The 16,067-nt window shown below is 33.4% G+C and overlaps 1 protein-coding gene across 1 annotated transcript in view; it reads left to right on the forward strand.

The window, feature by feature from the left end:
• Positions 1 to 16,067, forward strand: part of LOC121726322 (transcription factor Sox-5) — a 259,272-nt gene that overhangs the window by 83,925 nt on the left and 159,280 nt on the right. Inside the window, exon 2 of the mRNA XM_042113635.1 lies at positions 3,754 to 3,807. The gene's annotated coding sequence lies outside the window, so the exon portion shown is untranslated. The remainder of the gene's footprint in view (positions 1 to 3,753; positions 3,808 to 16,067) is intronic.

Raw genomic sequence — 16,067 nt, forward strand, 5'->3', positions numbered from 1 at the left:
CTATACCTTCCTAGTTTAGAGATAGAGGTAGGAAACTCTATCTCTAAACTAACAGAAAACAGATTGGATGGACTTGAGATCAGATTTATAAAGCACAAAATTTTGGGAAAAATCCTCGCGCTAAGATAAAAGCGAATAAAAAATAATCGTATGCATTGTAAAACTTCATATTTTAAATTAACACATTAATAATCATAAGACATAATTCATAAACGTTTGTTAAGCTTACTGTTAACGCCATGAATCAAAATCTATATTAACATTACCATATCGAATTTCTAATCTTAAATCATGTTAACTGTTGTACGGACCCCCCTGAGCTTCTTTGCTTTACATTCATGACAATTAATAATCTAAAGTTAATTATATATTATGTAAATGTTTATTTTATTAGAACCAATTAACGTGTATAAATAGTAACTGGGACGGGGCACCTGCAATTTAATTACTTATTGATGTGTTTTGTTAATTCTTTGACATTTCTACGATGTAAATAAATAAATAAATGTTTTTCCCGTAGAGCAATACTTGTCACCAACTCACCAATGATCTAAAATTATAGATAAGCTTTAATTAGATGGTAGAATTTTATTTGCTATTGGTATGTAATAGCTTCACACCGCGTTAAAGAGCTTTTCACATTCGCAATTTTCCATCGTAACAATTCCTGTCGGGTTCATTGGAAAAATAATGGATTTTCAAAATGGCCGGAAAACATCGGACGCCATAACCGGAAGGGTGTCCAGACAGGAAATAGATTTTTGAAAGTTTCCATCAATGGGAGTGCGGATTTGTTTTCGCTTTATGCCGTATGTATTTTCATCTCGAATTCTATACGACTCGTGACAAAAGCAAATCGATTAATAAAAAAACTTTAAATCATAATATTATATTGTGTTCACTATGTTTATTAACTTCACCCAAATAAATATTATACGAGTAGTTAAAAAGTATATTTTATAACCTGAAATTCCTTAATACCTACCTCATTATGATCGTCAAATATTCTAGTTAAAATTGTACAATTAATTCTTCTTTCGGAGTTGCATAACGTGGAACTTAAGGCGAACCATAAACGTCTGAGTGATAGTGCTATTGTTGCGTTTACGGCGATCTCGTTAAAAAACCTAACCGCTTCATCCGCTACAAATATCGAACTTAAATTTTTATTTTCACAATTATGTGCCTTAAAAGTTTTTAATGTGCTTTAAAAACGTTTAATGCTGCTTTAACAATATTTCATTGAAATGAGGATGGTTTCGACGATTCAACTTTCGTTTATTTGTCCTCAGTTTTGAACAAGAGTCTCACTTTTGTTAAAATCAAACCTAATAATGTACTGTATAGTTGTTTTACATAATATTACATAATATTTTTTTTATTTTGTATCATCTTAAAATTATTAGGCAATGAACTTAGAATAGAAATAACAATAAATATGAACCTAGGAAGTCTTGAGCTTAAATTAACAGTATTTAATAACAATGTATTCTCAAAATTCATAATAATATTATGTCCAGAAAAAAGTAAAAAAGGGAATTCTGAAAATGACAATTAATGTTAGATAAAGTCTATGACTGAATCGCGAAACGCGAAAAACAACACTTCTCTGATAGTACAATAATATGATGATACCTACCATCATCATATTGTACTATCAAGGAAGTTGATTCCGAGGCAGATGGGGGCCCTACATAGTTTGGTCGCGTTACGTCAAGCCCAGCCGACAGATCACAATTAACATTAAATTGACATGATCCGACCAAATGATGTCGGTCTGTAAACTGCCTAGGAAACAATTTCCTCGATGGTACCTAAGTGAAAATTAACCAATGCAGATAAATGCTACGACACGAAACAAACCTTAAAATTGTCAGAAACGCCATCGTCCGTGGCTTGAGACGATTAATCGTCGGAATAAATCTTAGTACGATAATGTCGGTGAGTCGCGAACGAATGACCGACTGACGACACAATGCGGCGACAATCGCCGGCGGTCTCTTTCATCCCGACACTGTTGGCCTGACATACCGGAGGTTTTTGCTTTTCAATTGCAATTAAACGCAACAAGATTGTTGATATCATACGCATAGTACGGCTTCCTCCGTTTGAATTTTGAGATTTTCAGAATCAAAAAATTGCATAAGCTTTCCTTAATTATTGTTATTACACTGATTAGGTACTATATAGTTAGTTACTAATAATTGTAGTCGCTCGTAACAACAATAGGCATGACGATTTTTTTTTCTTGTTGGTAAGTGAAGGACCATTCAAAAATAGGAATATCGGTGAAAAAATGTCTTTGATAGCTTAAAAGCTCTCCAAGATTTCCATACAAAATGTTACCTACCTGTGACGTCACGCTTAGGTAGTTTGTTCGATAGCTATGTTAAATATTGCGTTTATGAAAGTCGTTTCATAAGATTTTTTTTAATAAATTGCATAACTTATCGAATGGTATACAAAAATTAAGGCATTTTATTAAAAAAATCGACTTGACTATCCAACTTTGAAGGCTCATAACAAAAAAATACATAAGTTATGAAGCTAAAATTTCGGAAATACAGTTTATATTTTATCGCCATGTCTTTATTTTATTAAAAAAATCAGCTAATCTTTGACCTTGTCGTCATCCCTATTACTTATCATTTATTTCTATATTCATAAGCATTAAATGTTTTCAATCCATTTCCAAAAATACAGAAATCTGTAACTTCCTCATTTTGATTCTTAAAATTCATTCACCTAGATCGGAATTGCTTGTTCGTCTCATGTCTACGCGTTACACGAATAGATCGTTGTACAGTACGTAATCGCAAAAGCTAGTTGTGATATAAAGTTGCAATTTGCGCGTTGTTTCGTAATTCGTTCTCTTGTAATGAATGCACATCTACTTTAGCATATAATTTCCGTGTTTCTTTACGTTGCAGCGAGCGAAGTTAATGCTTTGTATGTCAACAGTCTTCAAAGGCCTTTGGTTCCAGTCGCAAAGGTGTATGTTAAAAAGCCTCTTAATTGTTCATTACGTGAACGCATATTTGCTGGAGCATAATGAAAGTGCTTATGAAAACGGAAAAAATAAAAGTAAAAAATAAATAAAATTAAGTTAAAAAAATTCTGGATTTGTCAAACAATAGTTCTAAAATCTAAATGATGATACGATTGTAAACTTGAAAATATATTATGATACCGCTCTGTTTTTGTCTGGGTTTAAAAATAGATCTTCCCCACCCCTAGGTGGGGAACTTATGCCCTAGCATAAGTTTCTCATTTAGGTAGAAAGCCCATTTTATACTGCATTACGTACAAACTTAAAGTTGATAAAATTACCCACCAGCCGTTCCATATTTGAACTGTACGCATTATTGGTTTATCAGATGCCGGGATAATCTTCAAAATGGTGGCGGCACCTTTGTTGCCGCGTTTTTTTATTTTTTTTAATCCTTCAAGAATCGATTGAGCCTAAGACAATTTCTCCGGTGAGGCACAAAGCATAGTTGTGTGATTGAGGGCGTTTAGCGTTTGCATTGTACCGTAATGGTTTAGTTTAAATCAGTTTAATTTATTGGTCGTTACGCTTATTATAATAACTTAGCGTAGAAAACATTATGTTCTTATAGCGTTTTGTTTTTTTTTAAACTTTAGATTACTTATTTCCTAAGCATATTTAGTTAAATGTGCTCAGAAAATAATTATTCCTTTTTAACTATCTGTTAACTTTATTATATCTTAAAAAATATTTATTTATTTCAGATATCGCGATGCCAGAATTTGAAGAAATGACGTTTTGACTTCATGTTTAAACAGGTAAACTTAATTTATTTTCAATATTGCAAATCTGCTTAATAGTTGTGTGATTTTATTACTTCTTACAAATATCAATATTATTACTTATTTTTGGCATTATTTCGACACTTTTTTCCAGGAAGTTATCTCAACTTATTGTAGGAAGTTACCATGTGCTTTTTAGTAGGTAGGTGTAGAAAGGACTTTGTAAGTATTTTAAAGAGAAAATCTTAGTTAATAAAAAATCCTTCATCGAGTATCGATAGCAATCTTCGGCCATTTGCTAATTACAACGCCACACGAACTTTTGTGGGTAGTCCGCAAAAAAAACTTGGTTTGGCCGAGAAATCCATGGGAAATGAAATGCCAGTAAAGAAATAAAAGAGATAAAAATATTGCAAGGGAAATATACCTTCTAAACTCTAAAGAGTATTTTTTATTATTTTCTATAGGAACAAATTAAGTGTAACATAATTTTGTGCCAATCAAATACAAAAATGTTAAAGAAGGTTTAAGATACATTCGAATTTCGAAATTACTTGTTCTGTCGTTTATTTATTAACTTTACATAAATCTGTAACATAAGCCCAGGCAAATGCCAATATTTAAAGTTGATAGCAAAAAACAAGAATAGAAGTGTTAAAACGTCTCGAAAACTTCTAGTTCGATAAATATGTATGAAAACAAGATCTTAGAGAATTATCTATTGTTTTTATTATTTATCTCCTTATAATTTTCAAGGAACCAACAATGCTATAAAGGTTCTTGCTCACTAACAAAAAATACGCTATGATGACGCTGCGTACTTCAAACTTTATATGTATTTTATTATTGTTAATATACATTGTACGTTAAATTATAATCATTATCCGAGATTAAATTGCTTATTAGTTTATTACTGCTTAGTTCAAATTTACTTGAGAATAACAGATTCTATTGTAAATTGTTACCATATTTTTATTGTTGCCTTAATTTTTATTTTTTAAAGTACAGTCGAAAATAGATCCAGCTTAAGTTTCGGCTTATCACTTTTGAAGACAACCTTAATATTAGTTATCACCGAGTAAAAACGAATGTCACAGAAAGACCAGCAACGCACCTGCAGCTCTTCTAATGTTACGAGTGTCCATGGGCGACAGTAGTTGCTTTCCATTGGATGACCCGTTTACTCGTTTGGCCCCTTATTTTAATAAAAAAAATATGATACACCGTATCCGTCTTCGGAGCGAACCGTTGTCGCTACGCACCTGCCGTCACGTCACGAGTGTCTACGCACCTTAACGTTTACGATGCGATATTCCTAAATTCGAAAGGTCATCGACATGATATCTAGACCCGCTGTCGCCGCTCGTGAGAATCCAGCAACGTCATTAGCATAATCACTACTACTGAATAAAAAACTCATCTCGCCCAACCGGCTTTATATTATAAAATAAATAATCATAAATGGCACGATTTTTAATAATCCGAACGGTCGTAGCTTTTGTTGCTGTGATTTTCGATTCAGATTTAAATCGATTTAAAATCAGATAATCAGCTATTGATGAGATTGGAATGAGAAGAAGCCGAAGATTGAAATATTTTATGCAACGATTCCAATCGGTTTACATAAAGTTGAGAAACTTTATGGTAAAATAACAATGTCTATTATAATAATTTTATTAATGAAATATATTTTAACTGAATACCTTTTTTTCTCTTTAACTGTTTTTAAAAAGTTCCTTTGAAACTTGTATAGTGCATAAGACCGTAATATAGAATCCGTACTATATGAATTATGATACATAATATTATTACTAGCTGTTTGACCGAGCTTTGCTCGGTATTCGATAAAACACGAATAAAATGACATTTTTCTAAAAATGATTCCTAGCTAGATCGATTTATCGCCCCCGAAACCCTAAATATACTAAATTTCATGAAAATCGCTGGAGCCGATTCCGAGATTCCAATTATATATTTATATATATTATACAAGAATTGCTCGTTTAAAGATATAAGATGATAATATTATTTCTACACTACCATCAACCATGATTTATGATTTGTCATTTAATTACCTACTTTTGTTCATATTATGTTACTAGTTGATGTTAAAAATCGAAGTACCTATATTATGTTTCTTAAAATCATTTGAGCCTTTAGGCAAGAGGATTTCTTTATCACTTCTTTATAGACTTGTCTATCAAAATGTTTGAAATTGACATTATACGGGTCGAACATCAACTTCATATCATTATCGAGCGCTTTATGTCAATTCCATACATTTTGATCGGTGATTCTATATTAAAGAAGCGATAAAGAAGACGTCTTTGCTCAAGAGCCTGGTTATTAAATACACTGTGTATTTACCTACAACCTACTAGGTTCGTCCCAAATATTTGTGTAACTTTGTTTACGTTTTTGTAATTTATTAACCGGATATGAAGGACTACTTATTTGTAATTGGTAATCTATTAATAGCGGAAAGATAGCGGATGAAATTCTTGTAATTATACACAAATAGAAAATTGTCGACCGGTTTTAGTTTATTTTGTATTTTGGTTTTAATTAATCCATGATTTGATTTTGCTTCTTATTTACCTAAAGTATTTAATGGAAGAGCCATGCTTCGGCACGAATGGGCCGGCTCGACCGGAGAAATACCACGCTCTCACAGAAAACCGGCGTGAAACAGCGCTTGCGCTGTGTTTTGCCGAGTGAGTGAGTTTACCGGAGTCCCAATCACTATTCCCTTCCCTACCCTCCCTTATTCCCTCTTAAAAGGCTGGCAACGCACCTGCAGCTCTTCTGATGCTGCGAGTGTCCATGGGCGACGGAAGTTGCTTTCCATCAGGTGACCCGTTTGCTCATTTGCCCCCTTATTTCATAAAAAAAGTAAAAAAGTCTAATGATAATTGGGGTCCCATACAACAAACGTGATTTTTTTGCTATTTTTTGCTCGATATCAATAATGGCTAATCATAAAATCTTTAATTATATTAATTTTACTTCAATAATTGATAATATAATTAAAATAAAGTAAATATTTAAGGTGACGCCTTGATAATTTGGCTGCAGCGATATCGATTTTTCTCAACAATGACTAAAGCTAAGAAATTAAACTTCATTGTATTCATCATGTCTTTATCTTTGAATTATTACCCATAGCATAACACGATTGGTTAACTTTTATAACACAGAATAATCAATCAAAAAGACCTCTATAAAACAGGGATTCTAATTTTGCCAACAGAGGAGAGTGATTTAAGCTTCCAAAATTTGTACATAGATTAGTTCAAGCATACACTATAATTTGCCCATAGCTTATATGAAATATATTTATGGTTTTTAAATTATGCGACAAAGCTATTTTGTCGCTTACGCCCTTTCCATTTCTTGCTGCTCCATTTCTTGTTTTCTATGAGAGGCCGAAACAAGCGGTCTAAGACATATTCAAAACGATTATTCACTTTAACGCGGCGTCACCTCAAGGGGGGCTCCCAAACAAAACTCACAATTTTTGAGCTATTTTTGCTCTATAACGGTACGGAACCCTTCGAGCGCGAGTCCGACTCGTACTTGGCCGATTTTTTTATTTTTATATCAATCTTATTATTATATTCAAATCATCTAAATACAATGTTCATCGTCTAAAAAAACTGGAACGAAATATAATATTTTGGACGTTTGGAACTAAAAGCTCTTAGAAAAGGTCAAAATTCTACCTTCATCTGGACTCCATTTAGATCACAAATATTCCGCAGGATGTTGAAACTAGATATTATAATTTAAAAGAAAATGATTTACTTATCTACATGAAAATAATAGATTTATATATTGATTTTTTATCTTGTTTACACATCCATTTATAATAAGTTTTAATTAAAATTCTGCTTTTATTATTATATGAGACTATATCATGTCATTTCATTATTTTTATATTCTAACATCATTTTTAGGAAATTTTAATTAATCTCTTTTCACAACTCTAAATTTTGCCTAATCACCATAATTACTAATTTACTTTATAGAACAGCGTTAATTAGTGAATTTATTTGTTTTCATTAAATAGGCTTCGAAACTGTACCGTTTTCGCGTAAACGTCGAAGTCGACATACACCGTTTTGCCTAATTATTACTATCTATCTAACCTATCACGTTGGGGTCCGAATTGACCCAAGCTTTTGATTGGCTAACGCCAAAACACAATTTACTTTATTAATTAAAGTAAGTATTACAAACACAACTTATTTGTAACGTAGAGTGCACCATAACCCTTAATAATGAACCAATCAGCAAGGCCGACAAACAGATTAACGTCTGTCAAAAGAAACCAGACAATTATTTTGATCGAGGCATTTTCACTAAGCGGGCAAAACAAACTCACACGGTGCATATTTTATTAATATTGCAGAACATAAACCGACCATCCCCCGTCGATAAAATAGCGATCACTATATTGTATCCGCCTTAAGTAACGCCGCCTTTGATGTAACGTAGAGTAACATACAGACGCGAGACGCGATACTATCGACATATCACAGATTTTTTCGACCCGTGTACAATTTATATAAAAATTCCTCGCGTTCCTCAATAACATGTTAATTAATTTCGTATTTATATTGCCATTGGAATTAATACGATGTTGCGATAAGTTTTATGTATTTAGTATTTACCTCTTTATCTACGTAAAGTGTAAACCATACATGTATAAAATATCTCAGTTATTTCTGTCACCCTGTGTACTACAATTACAAATGCAAATTTGCGAAGATACCTTAAATAAGTTTAAACACGTACAATAATTATTGTAATTGAGTTAAAGCAGTCTACGTCCACGAAATAAAATTAAATAAAAGATTATATTATATTTTTTGATATTATAATGAATTCATGCAACAAAAATGTCAGGTGTGACGCTAGTTTAATCTATTACTTTATAATTTTCTTCAATAATATTATATATATTTCTTTGTAGTGGTCTTTATGCTTATATTATAATATTATGCTAGGCTTATAAAAAAATATGAGTAAATTTGAGTAAAAGGAGAAAAGCTTGCCCCTACATAACTTTTCACATAAACCTGTTTGTTGTTAATGTTTTCTATTATGTAATTTAAACAGTTACCTCAGAATTTTAACTTGCAGGTGCGTTGCCGGCCTTTTAAGAGGGAATAGGGTAATAGGGGAGGGTAGGGAAGGGAAAGGGTAGGGGATCGGGCCTCCGGTAAACTCACTCACTCGGCGAAACACAGCGCAAGCGCTGTTTTACGCCGGTTTTCTGTGAGCCCGTGGTATTTCTCCGGTCGAGCCGGCCCATTCGTGCCGAAGCAAGGCTCTCCCACGTCAGGTTAGACATTCGGCTGTATATAATGTATTTTTTTAATCGTTTTTGAGTCGCAAAAAAGTTTGTTATGTCGCATCTGCGGCCTAGTCTATGTCGATACTACTCGTATATTGGCTGTAGGCTTTCTTTGTGAATTATTACGGATCCTGTTCGGAGGTTTGTAGCGTCAATACCTTAATGGTACCTCATGCTTTCACCTCAAAAAGTAAAAAAGTACGAGCTTAGGTTATAGGGATTTGAAAGAGAGCCTTTCAAAATTGGTTAGCTATTCGCTAATGTTTCCAATACGGGATAGGTTTTGGATATACGTGCTTTCTTTCAATTAGGATGGCCTAATTTTTAGATGAGTAGAAAAAATTTGTAACTGGTAACAATATGTTATTCGTTACATTTTATGTCGTTTCGATGAGTCAAGGATTTATTTTTATTAATAATAATTAATGTGTAAATTAAACCGTTATCAAAATTATTAGCCAAAGCCTAATTACCTTGTTTGGCACTTGGTTTACAAAGTGAATTTGGGGATAAACGTATATAAATTTTATTCTTAAATGAAACCATTGACCATAAAACGTCTTATTTGTATTAAAATTTAATGGTACATAAACGCAAAACTGTTACCAATTCACAAAATTGACTCGCAAGAAATATTTCAGAACGTACTAAAATTTTCATTGGTATTTATAAAATTTCGTCCACTTCTCGTTGATCCCTCGCTCGGTATATCCGGCCTTATGTCTTCGTATTCTTGTAGGGGTTGAGGGGGGTCAGGATAAACTGGCTCATATAGATCACCGGCGGAGGGGATGCTGAATTTACAACCCTTTGCTGCAGATTTATGTTGCGTCTTAACCCTCACATGCAGAAAAGATCGGGTTTCTTACAAATTGCCCCGAAATAGACAGCAGCTGAATAATCTCAAATAGAAAATACTACTTAATATAATTACGGTACCATGTGGTTTAATAATAAGCACGCGTTTGTTCGGTTTAGTATGTATAAATATATAATTGGAATCTCGGAATCGGCTCCAACGATTTTCATGAAATTTAGTATATAGGGGGGTTTCGGGGGCGATACATCGATCTAGCTAGGAATCATTTTTAGAAAATGTCATTTAATTCGTGTTTTATCGAATACCGAGCAAAGCTCGGTCAAATACTGGCCACACAGGACAGACTATGCCTAGTGTGGGGATTTGTCTTAATTTGAAGTTGTACAATATTGTATCTTTCTGGAAATAAAATTATTTGTATTTGTAAATAGCTAGTGTAATATAATATGTCACATATATCTTTTTATAGGGCTGCTATAAGAAATTTCTTAAGAAATAAGCAGTTCCTCTGTGTCGTCTTTCTATGTCAATTATTTTTATATAACAAGTGTACAACAAACGTTAAATAAAAATAAGTGTGGTATTGTATATTCTCAATGTAAGTACAGTAACAGTAAGAATATGATGTCCAATATCATAATTAATTCTAGCACCAAACTCCAGTACAAAACGAGTAAGCTAAGTACAGTGGCGTGCACTAAAACGGCGCACGGTATCACCTCTCATTACCGCTGGGAGCGTGTTCGCCGTATCGATGTCAGTTAATTTTCCACCAAGTGTAATTACCGTGCTTCGCTTTGTTTTTGCTACCAACTTTATTTGCATAGTGAAGAAGGGATTGCTGCGCGTTCGGTAGGACAATGTGCGGTGGAGTCGTATTAGAAATTGTTATACGAGGATCTGTGGCTCAGTTGGTGAGCTGTTGGTAGCTCAAGCCGGGGATCGCGGGCTCGAATCCCGCCGACGGAACAAAGTTTTTAAGGTTCCTGGTTCATGGATGTGTATTAAATATGTGTATTATATAATAAAATCTTAAATATATTATGTAAAGTATAAAACATTAAATATATTTCCGTTGTCTGGTACCCGTAACACAAGTCCTTCAGGTACTTACCACGGGGCCAGACTGACGTGGTGTGAAGCGTCCATAGATATTATTATTATTATTATTGTGTTTTCTAGTAAGTACTATCAGAGAAGTTGATTCCTATGCAAATCGGGGACCTAAGTAGTTTGGTTGCGTTACGTCAAACCCAGCTGACAGATCACAATTAACATTGAATTGACATATTCGACCAAATAACGTTGGTCTGTCACTTGCATAGGAATCAACTTCCTCGATTGTACATTCATTTCCTTTTTTTATAATAATGTAATATTTATAGGCACGAAAGAAGCTCATTGCAAGACACAAAAGTTGGAAAAAATAATAATAATTGTAACTTTTTCAAAAAGCTTGAGCCGAATTTTTAAGTCGACTCTATTCGCCAAGTTAGTTCGCCAACTTATCACTTTTAAAATGTTCAGAAAGTGTTAGCATCTAGCTGATTTGGAAATGAATCAACCTTTCTATTCTCTTAAGGTGACGCCGCGTTAAGTAAATAACTAACCGTGTTGAATATGTTTTAGATTGCTTGTTTTCTATGAGAGGCCGGCCCGGCCTCTAATAGAAAACAAGAAATGTAAAGGGCGTAAGCGACAAAATGGTTTTTGTCGCGTAATTTTTTAACCTAATTTAAAAATCATAAATATATTTTATATAAGCTATGGGCAAATTGAAGTATATGCTTGAACCAATCTGTGTACAAATTTTGTAAGCTTAAATCACTCTGTTGGCAAAATTAGAATCCCTTTTTTTACAGAGGTCTTTTTGATTGATTATTCTGTGTTATAAAAGTTGACCAACCGTATTATGCTATGGGCAATTCAAAGAGAAAGACATGATGAATACTGACAATGAACTTTAATTTCTTAGCTTTAGTCATTGCTGAGAAAAATCGATATCGCTACAGCCAAATTATCGAGGTATCATAAGGTCATTTCTATACATTTTATAAGATTAAATCAAATATTATTATAAAATTATTTGTTGTGCAGCTAATTATACGTTTATTTTAATAATTATTTTAAGAAAAACTTCTATCACAATTCACAATAATACCTTGTCTATCAGGTTAATGCCTCGACCAATAATAATGATTAATATTCACGAACCTGAATACTTTCACACTATACAAACTTCAACTAAAAAAAAACTTGCAATCTACTCCACTTGAGTTCCTATTCTGATCTAAAAACCTCAGAATAAGCTAATAGAGACATTGTTCGGTGCTCGTTAGCTGCATCGCGATGCGCGCTGCGGGGGTCCGGCGGACATCGCGATATACTTCCCATATTGTGTACCCAAATGGGCACACTAGTTCCCATGTAGGTACTATCAATATCGACTAAGATGAGGTAAAAAGTGCAGTCCATAATAATTAGATTTTAATGGTAGGTAGGTACTTACTCTATTAATTATTTATGACATCCTTACAATATAATCTCTACTATTCTCCCCATTGTATACTTTTACACTTTGTGTCTAAACACACCATGCCGAAGATATGCGGCCGAAGTTCGGCAAGATTACGCCTGCAATGTATTTTAAATTACCGATGACACATACCGAAATCGGGTCGTGTTATAGCGTACAGCCGAACTTCGGTCGAGCGTTCAAAAGCGTTCGAGACACTGAATACTCAGACAAAGTTACGCAACTGAATTTCCGCCGCGTAATTTCGGCTCGTATCATAATATCAGAGGTATCAGCCGAATGCGTCGGAACGTAATATCGGCCACGGAACTTCGGCCGCATATCTTCGCCATGGTGTATTTAGACACTTAATCGATAGAAAAAGGTATTGTTATGGCAAAAATGTTATATATTTGTCCGCTCGATAGTTTTTATTTGTACAAATATGCGTTTTCCAAAATGGTTAAAAAAAACTGCATGAAATTATAGCCAGCTACATTAAGCAGAAATAAAAATTAATAGGTAGTACTTACTCACTTCTCTTCTATGAGCACTTCTCACACGGACTGCTCGTAAAAATAATAGAGACATGCCATAATATTATACAATAATATAATATACTCGTAAATATAAAAGTTTATCTCCTCTAACCGAACAATTTTCCCTTTTGGAAGTCAGTTAAAAATATCTGTCACTTTAATAGGTAAAATAGAATAAAATTTGTTTTATTTGTAAGTAAATTTGATTCTAATATTTTCAGAGAGTCTACGTGATATCAACAGTTTGGGAACTAAACCGGTGAGAAGAAGCGGCGTTAGAAACTCGCACGGGGCCTACTTTTACCAAAAAAGTGATCTCAATCAAACTATTAATAGGTATACACTATACTACCTATAGTTTGATTGAGTCGCAAGTTGTTAACCCTTCAGGAATCCCAAAGACGCAGTCTATAAACGGAGCGTGGTCATTGTCATATTACATTTTATGACAGCTACCACAGAAGCGTTTTAGTGGCCGCCTTAAATAGCACAATACAGAAGATGACAACCCCGATATCCTGCGTTTACCCGGGTTTACATGACACGGTAAATATACGTTGTATGAAAATTACCGACTCGATGTTATGCTTTTCATAATTGCTGATATCAATATAATTTTAAAAACATATATAAGGAAGAGTGTGTACTGTAACTCACGCTTATTTTTTAATACTTACCTTCCACTTATCGAATTTTCTCAACAATGACTCAAGAAATTAATGTTCATTGTCAGTATTCATCATGTCTTTATCTTTAAATTACCCTAACATGATTGGTCAACTTTTATAACACAGAATAATTAATCAAAAAGACCTTTATAAAAACAGGGATTGTAATTTTGCCAACAGAGAAGAGTGATTTAAGCTTCCAAAATTTGTACATAGATTAGTTCAAGCATACACTATAATTTGCCCATAGCTTACATGAAATATATTTATGGTTTTTAAATTACGCGAGAAAAACCATTTTGTCGCTTACACCCTTTCCATTTCTTGCTGTTCCATTTCTTATTTTCTATGCGATCTAAAAGATATCCAAAACTATTTTTTACTTTAACGCGGAGTCATATATTTACGGCTTCATTTATTATCTATACTCTATACATACATACAATACATACATATAAATAAAATTGGAGTGTCTGTTTGTAATATTGAAAGAACCGTTTTTTGCTACATGCACATAATTCTATATACGATACATACACCAAAACAATTTTTTTTTACAATTTTTGTCTATATGTCTGTCTGTTTGTTCCGGCTAATCTCTGAAACGGCTGGAGCTATTATGCCGGGACTTTTTTTGGTAGACACCTGATTTAGTAAGGTGTAACTTAGGCTACTTTTAACCGTCTTCGAAAAAGGAGGAGGTTATATTTTACTTTTTTCATATTTGTTAGCGGATTATCCATCTTTGTTATTATACTATGTTGGCGCGGACGAAGTCACGGGCAACAGCTAGTATTAGAATATAGTCGATATAATGTATGGACCAATACCCAAGCACTCTTATGTTATGAAAATACAAAATTTGACTTGTAAGTTGTAACTTAAATACTTGCAATTTTAATCCCGATAGAGCGCAGTTTATTACATTGATGCACACTGTGGATGCAGAAGACGAGAAGTAGGTCGCAAATATTAGAATATCGGGGGATTTCCTTCGCGATTAAATTCTTAATATTCCTGAGCTAGGTTCAATAGTTTGTTGTAAAATATTCCTATGAAAGCCTTTCGACTCGAGTATACTAAATCTGCAAAATTTCGGCATTATATTTAGATGATGTTTTAAAATGACTGCATAGGCACTTATTATGTAGGAAAAAGACCAGACTAGCTATTAGGTATAACAATAAGTTAGAGATGATAACAAAAGTGTGTTTGACTGCAGTGTTTTCTTGTTCCAGGAAAATTATGTAAATTATGCTAATATACTTACAATTATTATTAACAAAGAAATCTCAACATATGTTTGGAGCTTGATCAGATTTAGTAAACCCATTTATTCTTATCACGGAATAAATAATCTGGAAATAAACCGAGTTAATTAATGAGATAATTAAGGTAAAGCAAACAAAAAACTTCGCATAAACTACTGGCTAGGGAGAGACCATTAAAACACGAGACTCGCCTTAATTGTCCCACAATGACAGGGGAAGAGTTTATCTAGTCGGATGTACTGAAATAGACGGAATAACAAACAGATGTGCGAGTAAAAAAGTTACGTTTCAGATGACGGGTTGCTGGCGGTCCCAGACGGTTTGCCAGTCGCGCGATTTTGACTACGAAGGGATACAGCGGGAGATCTCCGGAACCCCATATCTGCGTATTTTATTATTTTAATCTTAAATGCCCCCTTTTAAGATTAAATAAAATTGAATTTTAAAATCGAAGGAAATATAATAATAAAGTTCTTATTTAATTTTTATGTCTATGTCTACCTAGTAAATATGAAATAATTTTCAACTAATTCTGTTATTTTCAATAAAACAAATTTGGATCGATAGAAAACTATGTCTTACTTTTCTTTTCCAATTAAAAAACCTTTGTAATCTGTTATGTATCTGCTCGTCAATCTGAGGGATTTGAGGTACATCATGAATTTTATATTACACAAGAACCAATGTTACCGAACTCTATGAGCGACGCATTTGGTGTGAAATGCCAGTAACGAAGATAGAACACCTTCCCTTACACTTTATTTGTCACACACTATTTATTGTTTTAAAAACGTTTCGGGTTACGACTGTAAATTTTCTTACAGCGTCCTTTGAGCAGAAGGAAATAATATTAACCCTAAAACGACGTCGTTTTGTTAATTGTCGGGGCTTTTTTTTATTTTAATGGCTGAAGTTTATTTATGAATTTAAATGGCCCCTGAAGACTCGGGGGCTAATTTGAATTTTATGAACTTTATTTACAACGAAAGGGGTTAATCCTTTGGGTATTAGCGGCGACTGGTGTGCATATTCATATTGAATGCTTTAGGCATTATTTTTTTCATGTTTATGTACTAATTCTTTTGAATAAGCTGGTATTTGTGATACCTTTTTCGCAAAAAAAG

Source organism: Aricia agestis, chromosome 4 (genome assembly GCF_905147365.1).
Source record: "Aricia agestis chromosome 4, ilAriAges1.1, whole genome shotgun sequence".
Lineage (NCBI taxonomy): Eukaryota > Metazoa > Arthropoda > Insecta > Lepidoptera > Lycaenidae > Aricia > Aricia agestis.